The 13674-nt window shown below is 33.0% G+C and overlaps 1 protein-coding gene and 1 long non-coding RNA gene across 3 annotated transcripts in view; one reads left to right on the top strand and one right to left on the bottom strand.

Moving 5' to 3' along the window:
- Window positions 1-13674, top strand: part of LOC136795750 (tachykinin-like peptides receptor 86C) — a 308456-nt gene that overhangs the window by 67098 nt on the left and 227684 nt on the right. The window lies entirely within an intron of this gene.
- Window positions 9054-13674, bottom strand: part of LOC106687614 (uncharacterized) — a 22372-nt gene continuing 17751 nt past the window's right edge. For both annotated transcript variants that reach the window (XR_010843418.1, XR_002945065.2), the window contains one exon: window positions 9054-9609. This is a non-coding gene — a long non-coding RNA (uncharacterized lncRNA). The remainder of the gene's footprint in view (window positions 9610-13674) is intronic.

The following is a 13674-nucleotide window of genomic DNA, read 5'->3' on the forward strand; positions in this document are numbered from 1 at the left end:
CAATCCTTAGGGAATTAAATGATGCTTTGTTGATATCTGCTCTGGAAACTAAAATAGAAAGTATTTATATATATCACTGTTGTTATTTTATGAAGTCTGGGGAGCGGCCTTAACGAAAAGAAAAAAATTACAATCTTATCTAAATAAAGTTCTAAGAATCACAATTAATGCTACTTCGTTCATAAGAAATAGCCGATTGTATCGGGAATTACAAAAGAAGATTACATCAAAAACCGGTTCATGAAGTTCCACTCCCAGTTGCTGACAGCTAAAGGAGTAGTTACCTACAACCTGGGGAACCCTACCTCAACCCGAAGACTGAATTCCAGGATGCTACAGGATATTCTTTTATAATTAATATATTTATTAATTCATTTTTCACACTACCTCTATTTTACTTATTATTATTTATTTATTTTTTTCTTCTCTCGTCCCTTCTTCAAATTAACTTGTTTCTTTTTATCATTAGAGGGCAATTGTCTATAAATATCATTAGTTTTTGTAATTATTGTTACTGTTCTCTTTTATTAAGAAGCATTATTCTTTTCTATTTATTTTATCTTTTTTTTTTCTACTATAACATTGTACATAGTTTAGGGGTGTCTTTTGTACGAGACTACACCACCCATAATCAACTGTTAAATATATGTATACATAATGTCAGGATGATCTATACCATGCCACCAGGCCGATCTGGTATAAAATAAATAAAAATTGTTATTTTACAAAGTAAATTGAAAAACATTTATATTTATAACCTATTAACAAAAATACTAGCCTAGCTTGGGCTATCAACATTCCTCACAGTAAAAAAAATAAAATAAAAAAATAACTGCATATTAAGCAATATAAAAGATACAAAACTACACATCCTATTGGGAAAATAAGTATCCAGCTCTAAGTAGAAGATTTTGGGTTGTATAAATAACTAACAGTTTAACGTTCAATCGTAAAGGTTCTGACAGAAATCCATACAAATAGTTTTGGTTAATATTGTTTGGTTGTGTGTATCGAATTCGGTTCTCTTGATATGTCGTAGAGTTTGATAAAAGATTATAACAGTCCTTCAATGCCATTCCAGTACAAGATGAAAAAGCTTCTGTGAGTCGAAAGTTTTGTTTTTATGCTGTTTGAGAGACTTACGGGTTTGGCAGAGGCTGGGTGTACCCGGCCGCCACGACATAACTTTAAGCGATTATTAGCTCACGCCCCCTTTTAAGACACGTGACTACCACCAGGGGCTGAGTGTGCCTGGCAGCCATTTTGTTTCTATGATATTTGAGAGGCTTATGGGTTTGGCAGAGGCTGAGTGTACCCGACCGCCATTTTATTATGAGGTCTCGCGATCAACACGACTATGTACATTTTTAACATTTGGCAATTCTATTATCTGATAATAATGACGTCACTTATCCTACTACTATAAGTAATTTATTAGTAATTCAAAGTTTCTTCACTTCGACCGAAAGATTTAACTGATTAAGATGATAATCGACACCAATATCGGTGTTTATGTTTTAGGTATTGCCTGTTCAAAATGCAATCCTTAGGGAATTAAATGATGCTTTGTTGATATCTGCTCTGGAAACTAAAATAGAAAGTATTATAGTTCAAAGTCGAAATTATTAAAAGATAAGAGAGATTAAAAAGTCCTACATAGTAACAGATCTATTTATCTCTCAGTTTGTTTATGTTTTAGGGATTATACAAGTTCAAAGCCCCTTGTTTACATTCATTGAAGGGATTACAAGATAAAGGTCTTACACATCAGTGTTTATATTATAGGTTTAACCAGTACGACAAGAAAAAGGTCCCGAGACTATCGTAATAAAAATGGCGGCTGGGTACACTTAGCCTCTGCTAAACCCGTAAGCCTCTGAAACAGCATAAGAACAAAATGTCGGCCGGGCACACGTAGCCCCTGGTGGCAGTCACGTGACTTAAAAGAGGGCGTGGCCTAATGATCACATGAGTGGTTAAGGTTATGTCGAACTAAATTTGAATTCAAATCTCCCGCCATAGGTCACGTGACCAAAATGCTGGCTTCTGATTGGCTGCCCAAATCGATGCTCCAGCTCCCCCATATTCTCACTACTGATAATATTTTACAAATTTATGAGAAATATGGAATCATAATGCCAATTATGCTATAATAAAAATTTTGTAATGTGACTTAATTTTAGCTAGTGCTAGCAGCACAATGGAGCCTAGCACATAGAGAGGCAAAAGCCCTAGTTTGATTGATGCTTCAGGTTCCTAAGTTACACAAACCCCATTTCCTCTGGCATAGTTCGCCTATATTATGAGGCCGAGTTTGTCTTTTCCAAGTTTAATGCGGGCAGCATTTATCGGAGTTTTTGTTATTTTATGGATTAGGGTCTTTGATACTTTTGGGATTTATTTCCTGCTTAGTCTTCTTCTTCGATGCTTGATAATACGGAGCTTTAGATCATCTTGTATGGGAATAGTTTTTTCAATATCTTTTTCAGAAGTATTTAATCAATGTTTTTCTGCTAATCTAGGGCACAATATTAATAATTTTGTTATGGTCTCCAAAAGGTTATAACTTAACGTTCAATTATATGGGATTATGTCATATATTTTGTAAAGATAATATGGACACTCATAAAATTAAAATTAATCAAACGGAAACTCATTAATATGGTAATTATATGTTAATATTTTCAAAGTCAGATTTATTAAATATTTTTCAAGTAGGGAGGATGAATGTTGAAGTCGTTCCTAAGAAACTCATCGTAGCGGTAATGGTCGAAAGAAGGATGACTATGACGAAGGTGAAATGATGCAGCCACTGAATACGGAGCTTTAGATCATCTTGTATGGGAATAGTTTTTTCAATATCTTTTTCAGAAGTATTTAATCAATGTTTTCCTGCTAATCTAGGGCACAATATTAATAATTTTGTTATGGTCTCCAAAAGGTTACACTTGGATCTTAAAAAGACCACTTCTTGTCTACAGTCCAAGATGGGTTTAGTCTCCCGAACAATTGGACCCCACTCTTTTCTATCCTGAGCTCTTCTTCTCCAGTTACTCTAATTTGTTTCAGGGCCTTTTCCAGGTCCTTTTGCTAGACTTTCCTAAAGCATCTTCTCTTTGTTTCATTTGGAAATGTTTCTCAAATAATCTTTTTTACCATTCTATTGTTTGCGCAAATTTCGACATATTAAAGCCAGCTAATACTTCTGCACTTGATAAATCGAACAATATATTTTTATATTTAGATTATCTCGTTCTATATTATTTCTTATGTGCTAGGTGCCTTGTTAACTAATTAATATCTTCCCCTCAAAGACCCAATCAGCCAGTTTGCTGTATTCAAGTGTCCATGTTCTCTACACACAATACATGCACCTTTACCAACAATGAGAAAAAAGATTGATGTATATATATAACTTAAGTATCGGCGAAAGCAGAATGTCAAAAAAGAGAAGAAGGAATAAGATCTGACACTCTTGTACTGCTGTAAAATACTGGCTTTATTGGGTTCAGTACATCTCTATGATGTCAATAATGATCTTATAGTCTCTTTAAAAATAAACTCTATAAAGGTTCTTTTTGTAAACACCATTAGCACCCTACCTTAAAAAAAATCACTGGAAAACGCAATATTTTCGCAAGGGAATCTGAACCATAAAATATGTATGAAATGATAGAATGACCCTCTTGAACTGCTGTAAAATAGTGGCTTTATTGGATTCAGTACATCTCCTTATATACATATATACATTCGACCAGCTGATCCCCTCAGTCAGCTGACATCAAAATAACAGCTGACTCAGACAGTAACTCCCTCCTACCAGTTTACAAACAATCCTCGTAAACTAATACTATATAATATAATAACATAGACAACAAAAACAATAAAGAACAACTATTTACAATTGAAAAAATTCCTACATACACTTCATTGTAAAAATTCACAAGCTCCCTTAAATAAACGCTAAATACATAATTTAAACCTAGTAATAGAATTTTTAAAAAATCATACAATAAATGAACAAGTTAGAGATAAAAATAAATTATTTACAAAAATCAAAAACATAGCATGAAAGAGACAATATTTACAAAAATCAATAACAATCTTAAAACAAAAAAACAATAAATTGACTAAGTAACTAATTTTTCTGTAATACAAACTAGTATGAGCACACATCAGCTTTATATTGTTATTGCCGGAAGTTTTTATTCTTCAATGTAACTGTCTATATTACTCCTCTTTTTGGGCTCTCTGATACTTTCTATTGTAATAATATTGAGTTATTATGTATCATAATGTATTATAAATATGTGTCAAGTAAGTGTGTATATATATATATATATACTTAATTGATACATAATTGGTCCAGTCAAGGAGAAAGGGTCTATTGACAGTCTGAGTACAGGTGACACATAGTACAATATTATTTTAATTAGTTTCTGATCAGCAGAATTATTTTGTTTTTATTTTATTTTATTATGTATATATAAATTTCATTTTTTTTTATAAATCGGTATTTGAACTAAATAAGACTATTTAAATCAAGATAAGGCCAATTTTATATAAAATTCCTCTTAATTCTACATTAATATGACCAGATCGATAAAGAGAATATAAAATCGGCGATAGGACATTTAGTTATATAATTTTGGAGGAAAAGTTATTGAAAAGTTAACATGAAAGGCATATCCAGCTAGGCTGTTCACACGTACTCACACACTTGTTTCTTTGTTTTGTTTTTTAATTTATTGAATGTTTCTTAAAATCGAGAAAAAATAAATTCAGATCATCAGGTGATTCAAATTATCGACAGTCCATATGTACACATACATATGTAATAATTTTTTTTGTCAAGCTCTAGAGATTAAAAAGATTGCTTTATAATTTTTTTTCTTTTACACTATAGAAAACGTATTAAGTTTTTCTTTTTTTGTCTTTAGTACAATTATTTTTACAGTTTAGCAAACTTAGAGTGTCCTAAGAGAACTTTAACTCCCAGAACGACCAATTTCATGTTCGAATTCATAGAACTGCCCAGTTTGGAAACAAATTTAGTACCAAACTACATTTAAAAGTTGTTGACAATAGAGAATTTGTTCGACTACGATGCCTGGTTTGAGTTACATTCAAGTTTCTAAACATTTGTCCATCTAGTTTCTAAGGTTCTTCAAAAGGATGTTTTACCATGGATAAATAAACTGTTCCAAGAAGTTTCGATTCTTTTACTGACATATTCTAATTTTAGTCAAATATATTAAGCAAACAAACCGAAGTAGGAGTAGCAATTTGCTTTTCAAGATAGCTTAGTAGGCGACCTACACGACATTCCATGTAGTTCTGTTATTCTGATAATGAAACAAAAAGATGTCACAGAAATCCTGAAAAACATTCAACACATACATAACATTGTTTAAAAGGTCTAGTCCAAGAGAAGAAAAAAATCTGTTATTTTACCCCAATTACTATTCAAAATTTATTAGTCTAGCAAACATAGTTAGACGAAACAAAAATGGCGGCGGTTGCAAAACTAAAAAAAATATTTTTTCATTCGGAGCTCCATATCTTTAAAAATACCAACAAAGTAAATTTGCTAAAATATGAGGCCTAAAAAAGTCAGTTCTAGTAGTTATAAATCTATATATCAGAAGTCACTATACTTTTAGATACCTACTAGAAATCAATTTATTTTATCAAATATCATAAAAACTACTACTCTACGAAGATAATTGCCATAAACTAATTTGCAGTATATTCAACTATCTTTAATTTAATTGCTAATAGACATCTGTACGTCTAATGATTCTTGGGATATGGGTTCACCGGAATAAATGCACTAACTACTGATTTTTCGATTGCTGTTTCTTGGGAACTATTGAAAGTAAATAGCTCTATTAAAGCTTATGTTAATTAGTCTTTAAATGATGTTCTGTTAGGTGTTCTAGTGTTGTAGGTATTTTTTTTAAGATATGGGGCTCGAAATGAAAAATTAATGTTTTTTCTTTAACGTTCTGAAACAACCCCAATTTTCTGTTCCCCTAACTGTAGTTAGAAAACTCATCGAATCATTAAAATAATAAAAAAATTAGGTGAAATCACAGACTTTTTTTCCACTGGACTCATGTACTAATTGTCTGTTTTATTTTTAAGTCCTGATGAAGGCTTGAAATTTAGTTCAAAAGGGTGGCACAAATAAATAAGCATAAAAATACTGACTACATCCTCGACTATCTTCTCCCCATAAAAAGATATACATTTAAAGACTTTCGCTAAAATAACATGTCTGTGAAGAAATCATTCAACGACTGAATATTATTTTAATATCTTCGTAAACCCAGCGAAAACAGACTGCGTAGTGTTTGCACACCAAGCAAAAAGAGCAAAACTTCCATAAAAGCTCTAAGTGACAAACTGTAATGTCCCCATCCAATGCCATAATCTATTTGGGTATAAAACTGGATCGACATCTAAAGTTTTGTACCCATCTATATCATAAAACAAGAACAGGAAATCCTACCGCCTACACCATCTCCTAACCTCATCGGCCCTTTCCCTCCGGTTAAAACTTCATATCTACAAGAGCATACTCCGTTCAGCGCTCCTATTCGGTATTCCTTGTTCATCCACCTCAATGATGGTACACAGCGCCAACTTTCAAAATTCCATACTGCGGAAGATTGTACGGACTATAGCATGGAAGAAGAACCGCCGACTCTTCACAAATTATTGGATGTCCCTACGGTCCAGGACTTCATCAGGAGGAGGCATAAAATATTCCTGGACTCGTTGAAATATCAGCCAAACCCGCTATTCCAGACGTTGCAACCAGCGCCCACCAGTGCAGTGGGAACAGGCCACTTGGGCAATCTGTAATTATTGTAAATAGTCGTAGATTTAGACCTAGATTTTAAGATCATTAACTCCTACTAGTGGTATGCCCAATACTATTAAATATCACATAGATTAACTCAAAACTGTCAAATAAAATCAATACTCATTCACTACATTCATTTTTTAAAATGTAACAACGTTTCAGATAAAAACAAAACTCTACTACACTGACTCTGTTAAATACAAAACTTTATTTCAAATAGGGGCTTTGATAAAAATAGAAAAGTAACAAAAGCTACTAGTTATATCAATAACACAACTTTATCTGCGGATTTTTAAATAAATTTCGTACCTACAAGAAACGAATACATACATACAATACAACTGATTTTATGAACAACCTAAAACTCATAGATGAAATTGTTACAATATTCTTGTCAATTAAGCACTTCAGAGGTTGAAGAGGAGCTGGATAAGGGACCTCCTCGACTATCAATCAATTTTTTCATCAAGCCCGGAGTCGGTGGCGTTTTTTACTTTCTATTTTGTCGCTCACAATTCCCTGAATTATTGTTATTGCACATCCGTGAAGATCTCTCTCATAACGGAATCAAATTACAAAAAAAGAACTCTCATAACTTTAGCAGAAAAAAAGATGGAACTTATGGATGGAGTTATTTCACCCAGAAAATTTATTAAGCCACGTTGGTATAACGAGAAGTCTGATCCATCGGAATCTGATCTTGCAGGAGTTGAATAAATTGAATCTTATTCCCCGTTAATCATATCCCCCCGTATTGTATATTTCTTTCTTTTTTTTCTTTTGTTTGTAGTTTTATGTTTTAACCTTAGGATAACTGTTTTTAGAGTTCTACTACTGGGTAGTTTCTCTACATCCTGTATCAAATCATTATGTCATTATGATCAAATTTACTTGTTGTATTTTTTATACAGTTGTAAATATCAATAAATAAATAAAAAAAAAATAACCTTAGGATTAACTAATGCATCACAAACACTACAGGCACACATAACATCTATTGAAGAATGGTGTAAAAACTGGAGAATCAAATAAATCCTGACAAATCCCATCAGATCACCTTTACTCTCCGTCGTAAACCTCTGCCCTCCTGTCATACAGTATCCTTTCTAAATACACCACTAACGCCTGTTGAACAGATTCGATACTTAGGACTCCACTCAAGACTTACTTGGAATCCACACACAAGACTGAAACGACAAGAAACTGCTCGTAAATTCCGATTGCTACAACACTTACTTGACAAACGTAAAATCCTTGATGCTCCTTTTTACGTCACAAATAAACTCATTCACAAAGACCTTAACATCCCATTCGTTGCAGATTTGACCCAAAACAGATATGCGTCTTTTCATTCCAAACTCCTTAACCATCCTAACCCATTAATTCTTAATCTTTCATCCTTAACAATCCCTGATAATCCTCCGAGGCGTCTGAAATGAAGATGGCCACGGGACCTTCTAATTTAAATTAATGTTTGAAGTACCACCAATGGGTTCTTCCTTCCCAAGATTTTCAAGGGTATAGGAAACATACAACATATTTACCTATTGTATTATTTTGTACAGTTGTAAATTACATTAAATAAATAATGATAATAAAAAAAAAAAAAAAAACCTTAGAATTGAGATTTGAACCGTGCCTAATGTGAATACTATCTCTAAAACGATTCATTATCGGGGTTATACACAGAGCCCAATGTACTTTTTCTAGGAACGTACTTAACAATCAATTTCCACGTTGAAAGCATTAAGACCCACTTTTTACCGTCTCAATCAGCTGACATGCCTTTGTCAGTTTTGAAAACTCTCACTCTCTTAAAACCTGAAACCTCTAACTTTTATCAAACTTCCAGTAAGAGTTCAGGAATTAAATTTAGATTCATGACTTCTCTGTGAAATTAATTGAAAATATATCGTCTTTCAAAATCCATCGCCTCTGAGAGCCACAGAAGTGATCGTTACTACCATACCATATATATACATATGTGATACCGTCTGCACATTATTTTTTTAAAGTTTGCAAAAATATTTTCTCTATTCCTATAAATAAAATTTAAAAGCTCTCTTAAAACAGCAGTATTTTAATACGTTGGATCTCTCAATTCGGTCTACATAGGAAGACACTAGAAATAATTACACAATGATTTTTTTTTTTTGTTGATAAATGTTCATTATAGATAATAATGAAGCAAAACAACTTCCAACTGACTGCATGTTTACTGTTTTAATCTTAGTTTTTTATTGTAATGGTTTTATAATGTTATACAAAACGATTTGCCTTCATTAATGTCTGATATTTGGCCAAAGGAAACATCTTAGCGACTGGCTGATAAAAAAAAAAAGGTAGGATGGTAGTCAAAAGATTCGAGGATCGGGGGGGGGGGGTGCATGCGGCTCGAAGCAATCCATCAGGACGCATCTACTTGACAATGAATGGCATTATAATTGACAAGAGGTCACTTCGGTGGTAAAAACTAGATTGATGGAGAGAATCAATAAAGATGCGAAAGGTCTGCATGCAGCAAACTGGACAGAAGTAACCTAAGGCAGGCAGGCGTTGATTTTGGCCGTCCGTTCCTCAGGTGGTTAAGGCGTAGGGTTTGCAACCTGAGAAATCAGACGGCGCTGGTTCGAATTTGGGAGGTCAACCTTTTTTTCATTTCTGCGGCGTTCCTACGAAATGAAAACTTGGAGAGGCTGGTTAGGGCGGCCAAAGATCTATGAGGTCTGTCGAGCTAACTGAAAAAATATATATAACGATATATACACGCAGAATAGAAGAAGTCTCGATGAAAAATATAAATCCTTATTTAAACTAAAAAGAACTGATATTACCTAATTTAAGTTTATATGTATATCCTTGAATTGTCAAAGTAACTGCTCCATTTAGTTGATTCAAAATAACTAATCATCTATTGATTATCAGTAGTAATATGTATAAATATAAAACAATATAAGAGACGAATAATTTCAATTTGTATTCATTGTAATTGTAAAACGAATTTACGAAAATAACTAAATAATAATAAATTTAGAGTGTTTTTTTTAAGACTCAGTAAATTTATATTACATAAATATTTAAGTATTATGTAATTATATTTCAGTATATAGTGTTTAAAAGTTTTTGAAATGCATATTAATATAATTATGCTATCATATTATTTAATTTGTTTATCTTTACACGATCAGATGAAAAGCCTAGGTGTATAGGAAGTTATTTATCGATTCTTTAACCACAATAGACTTCACCTACCCAATTTTCAGTGTCGTCTTACATTATGCAAGTCAAGGCATGGGATACCTGAATTATGACAGCGTTCGGTTCGTAGAATTACTAACGAACTGGAACCAGAGTGTCTTCAAAGTGGTTTATTATTGTAAATATATCATGGAGGCATATCTTAAAAATAGAAAGAAGGTGGAAGAAGCAGATGATGAAATTGTAACTAACTTTCATCGACCACATTCAAAACAATCTGCTTTATATCATATTTCGTCTTTAGCACATGGATTCCTTACGTGTTCATTCGTATATAACAAGCAGTTACATAAATAAATAACATAAACACAGTCTCAATTTAATCTAAAATTAAAGAATACTCGCATTATTCCACACAAACGTTTTGGAACACTATTGCGTAAAAGCTTTGACGAAATAAACCTTGAACATTTCAAATACAGTCTATTATAAAATATAGTTAATATTTTGATTTTAAAAGGCAAACTAATCTTTAAAGCAACCTAACACGTTAGAACTAATGTGGTAGGACCGTTTGTAGATGAGACTGCAGCGGCCGGATTCGAACTGGTGCATAAAAGTTCGGCCTCGGGGTTCCACTTTTATATCTGTCTCCTTTTTTTAATTAGAATTTTATATTAGTGGTCCCACGAAATGAAAACTTTACTCCCATCATGGTTAGAATAGCTTGGTTACATCTTGATGATACCTCCACCCACCCATATCAACAGAAATATTGCTTTTATTATAAATACCTTCTTAATTTTATTACATTAATAATATAAAATATAGAATAAATAAAATCCATTAAACATGATTTTATTTTTTTTTATTGCATGAATTTATATTGAGAAAATGCCATATTTAGTTTTAAAAAAAAACCTAACAAATATGTTTTATAAGCTATGGGGGATTATCGGATCGTGCTAATTGAATTCAATTTTCGACCAGCGAGGATTTAAAGATAAACATCGATTTGTTGAGTCCCAATCAAACAACAAAAGATTATACCTTACAAGGCTTTTTAAAAGTTCTAATGAACCAGATGCCATCACCGTTTTGATCAATAAATGTTTTTATATATAATTTATTTATGATATCTTCAATTGCATTAAATACCAGTAAATTTGCAATTTGTTATAAAATGGCATGATACAAACATGTGGAGAATATACCTATTGATAGAAATCCAATAACATTTCTAGAGGAAAAGATCTCGAGCCCACCTTATTTTCAGACGGAGGATTATTAGATAATAAAGAAGAAGCCAGGTTGAAAGACAATGGAAGGATTGGCGTCTGGTTCTGCCTGATTCGGCAACATATAGAACACTGAGATCCTGATGAATGGCTTGATTTGTTACGAAGTATGGAGCATTAAGAATTTTAGAAAGAATTTTGGACTGTAAGTATTGGAAACGAGAGGAATTTGATAGTTTAGAGGAGGCCTTATTATAGTAATATATACCAGTCTTTTGTAAAGGATTGGAAGTTTTGACCGTTTGTCTAGTAAGAGCTGTAATAGTGCAGTTTACTGTCTTTTCAATCTTGTGTGAGGATTCCATGTCAGTCGTTGTCCATATCAATGATTTAGTTTCTGTATTTGACTTTATTCTTACATTAGTATAAGGGACGTGACAGCCGTGCGGGTTGGGGCGCAGGTCCCAGTTTGGAACATTGTGGGTTCGATTCCCACCTAGAGCAGTTTAACACTTATTTTCCGGCGGTCCCGAAGAATGAATCTTGACACTCCCTCCTTGGTCAGTACGTGGTGGCAACCCAGGTAGCGGTCAGGGGTTCACAAAAAGTGAAAAAACCTAGTGGTCCACTTGTCGGACTTTTCCCCCTCTCCAAATACCAGTACCCGTACCAGTACATTAGTATATATTTCAATTAGCAGCTACTACTACTCAGCTCAGAAGATTGGTTCTGGTGTTAATACCCTCCATTCTCCCATTGTGCACTACCGTGGTAGCATGCCAGTAGCTGTGGTGCTTGAAAGTGCATAGCCTAGCGCATTTTTATATTTCAACCCATTAATACAACTTCCAACACCTGAAAGCAGATTCACTTCTATAATTTTATTAATTAAACATTAAAAAAACTTTATGTACTCCTGATATCGTTCTTTACTTGAAAAGCGTTCAAAATATTCCAATCTGTTACCAACTAATCCACATGACTGTAATGAGGCCTACCTGGACATACGGGGTTGAGCTTTAGGACTCCACTAAACCATCGAATCCATTTCATACCCAATCCTTATAATCCAAACCCTTCGGAAAGTTTTAAATGCATCTTACTTTGTCAGAAATAATAGCACTCATAAAAAACATAATGTTCCATAAAATTTTTTTTGAGGTTAATAACTTCCAGTTGAATGAAATTTAGAGTAATGGCTGTGCTAAGGAGAAGTGAAAATGCACAAATAAGTTAAAGTAGAAAAGAGAGAACAGTGTAAAGTGTGACATGATTCCCTATATGAAATTATGAGGTTTAAAGTACAGTGGTCCCGAAAAGTTGTACCATGTTATGATAATTTAATACAAATTTCATTCCACTGGAAGTTATTAACCTCAAAAAAAATTTTATGAATTGACTCACCAGACTTCCTATAGAGATAATCCAGATAATGTTCCATTGTAGCCGATCTAGCCCGAACTAGATACCAATCCTTCCATTCTAAACTCCCTAATCACCCAAATTCACTATTTTCTAACCTTGCTTCCTCTTCGACTCCTGAAAATCCTCTAAGGCGCTTAAAAATGAGATGGACTGGAGACCTGTTAATGTGAAAAGCTTTTATACAGCAACTAATTGGTAGTTTCTCTGCACATCTGTATTGCCCATTATAATTGACTAGTATTACATTTATTATATTTATTTATTTGTAATAAAGTTGTACATTTTGAGAAATAAATAGAAATAGAACTTTATTTCTTTTTCAAGTGAAAAAAAAATTCTTACCACTTCTTATCTCTTTATTTTATTTTATTTTCTGGGCGTTTTGGACCACTTCCCACTATTTAGTCTATAAAAGAACTATTATATTACAAGAAGTTAGATCTTATCAACCTTTATTTTTTTTATTTAAATGTTTATAGGAATTTACAACTGTACATAATTATACATTTAGTAAAATTGATGTATGATTTAGTAAAGTTATTATGGAGTAGCGTTTAGATAAACTACCCATTGCACACTAATAATATTTCTGTATCAGAATCCCAACAACCCAAAATTCTTAATGCTTCTTACTTCGTCAACAATCAAGTCATCCATAAGGACATCAATGTTCCATATGTTGGCGATTTGGCCAGGACTAGGTACCAATCCTTCCATCATTAAATTCCCAACCACCCAAACCCACTTGCTTCTAACCTGGCTTCTCCTTCAGTACCCGATAATCCTCCTAGGCGTTTGAAAAGAAGATGACCTCGTGGTCTTCTCCTCTTGAAATGTTATTTGAGTTCTCTCAAAGATAGATTTTCCACATTTCTTTATTATGCTCTTGCATAACTAACATCCAATTTACTTGTATATTTTTTAATGCAGTTGTAAATATCA

This window comes from Halyomorpha halys, unplaced genomic scaffold (assembly GCF_000696795.3).
Source record: "Halyomorpha halys isolate HHAL.00 unplaced genomic scaffold, Hhal_1.1 Scaffold39.1, whole genome shotgun sequence".
NCBI classification, from domain to species: Eukaryota; Metazoa; Arthropoda; class Insecta; order Hemiptera; family Pentatomidae; genus Halyomorpha; species Halyomorpha halys.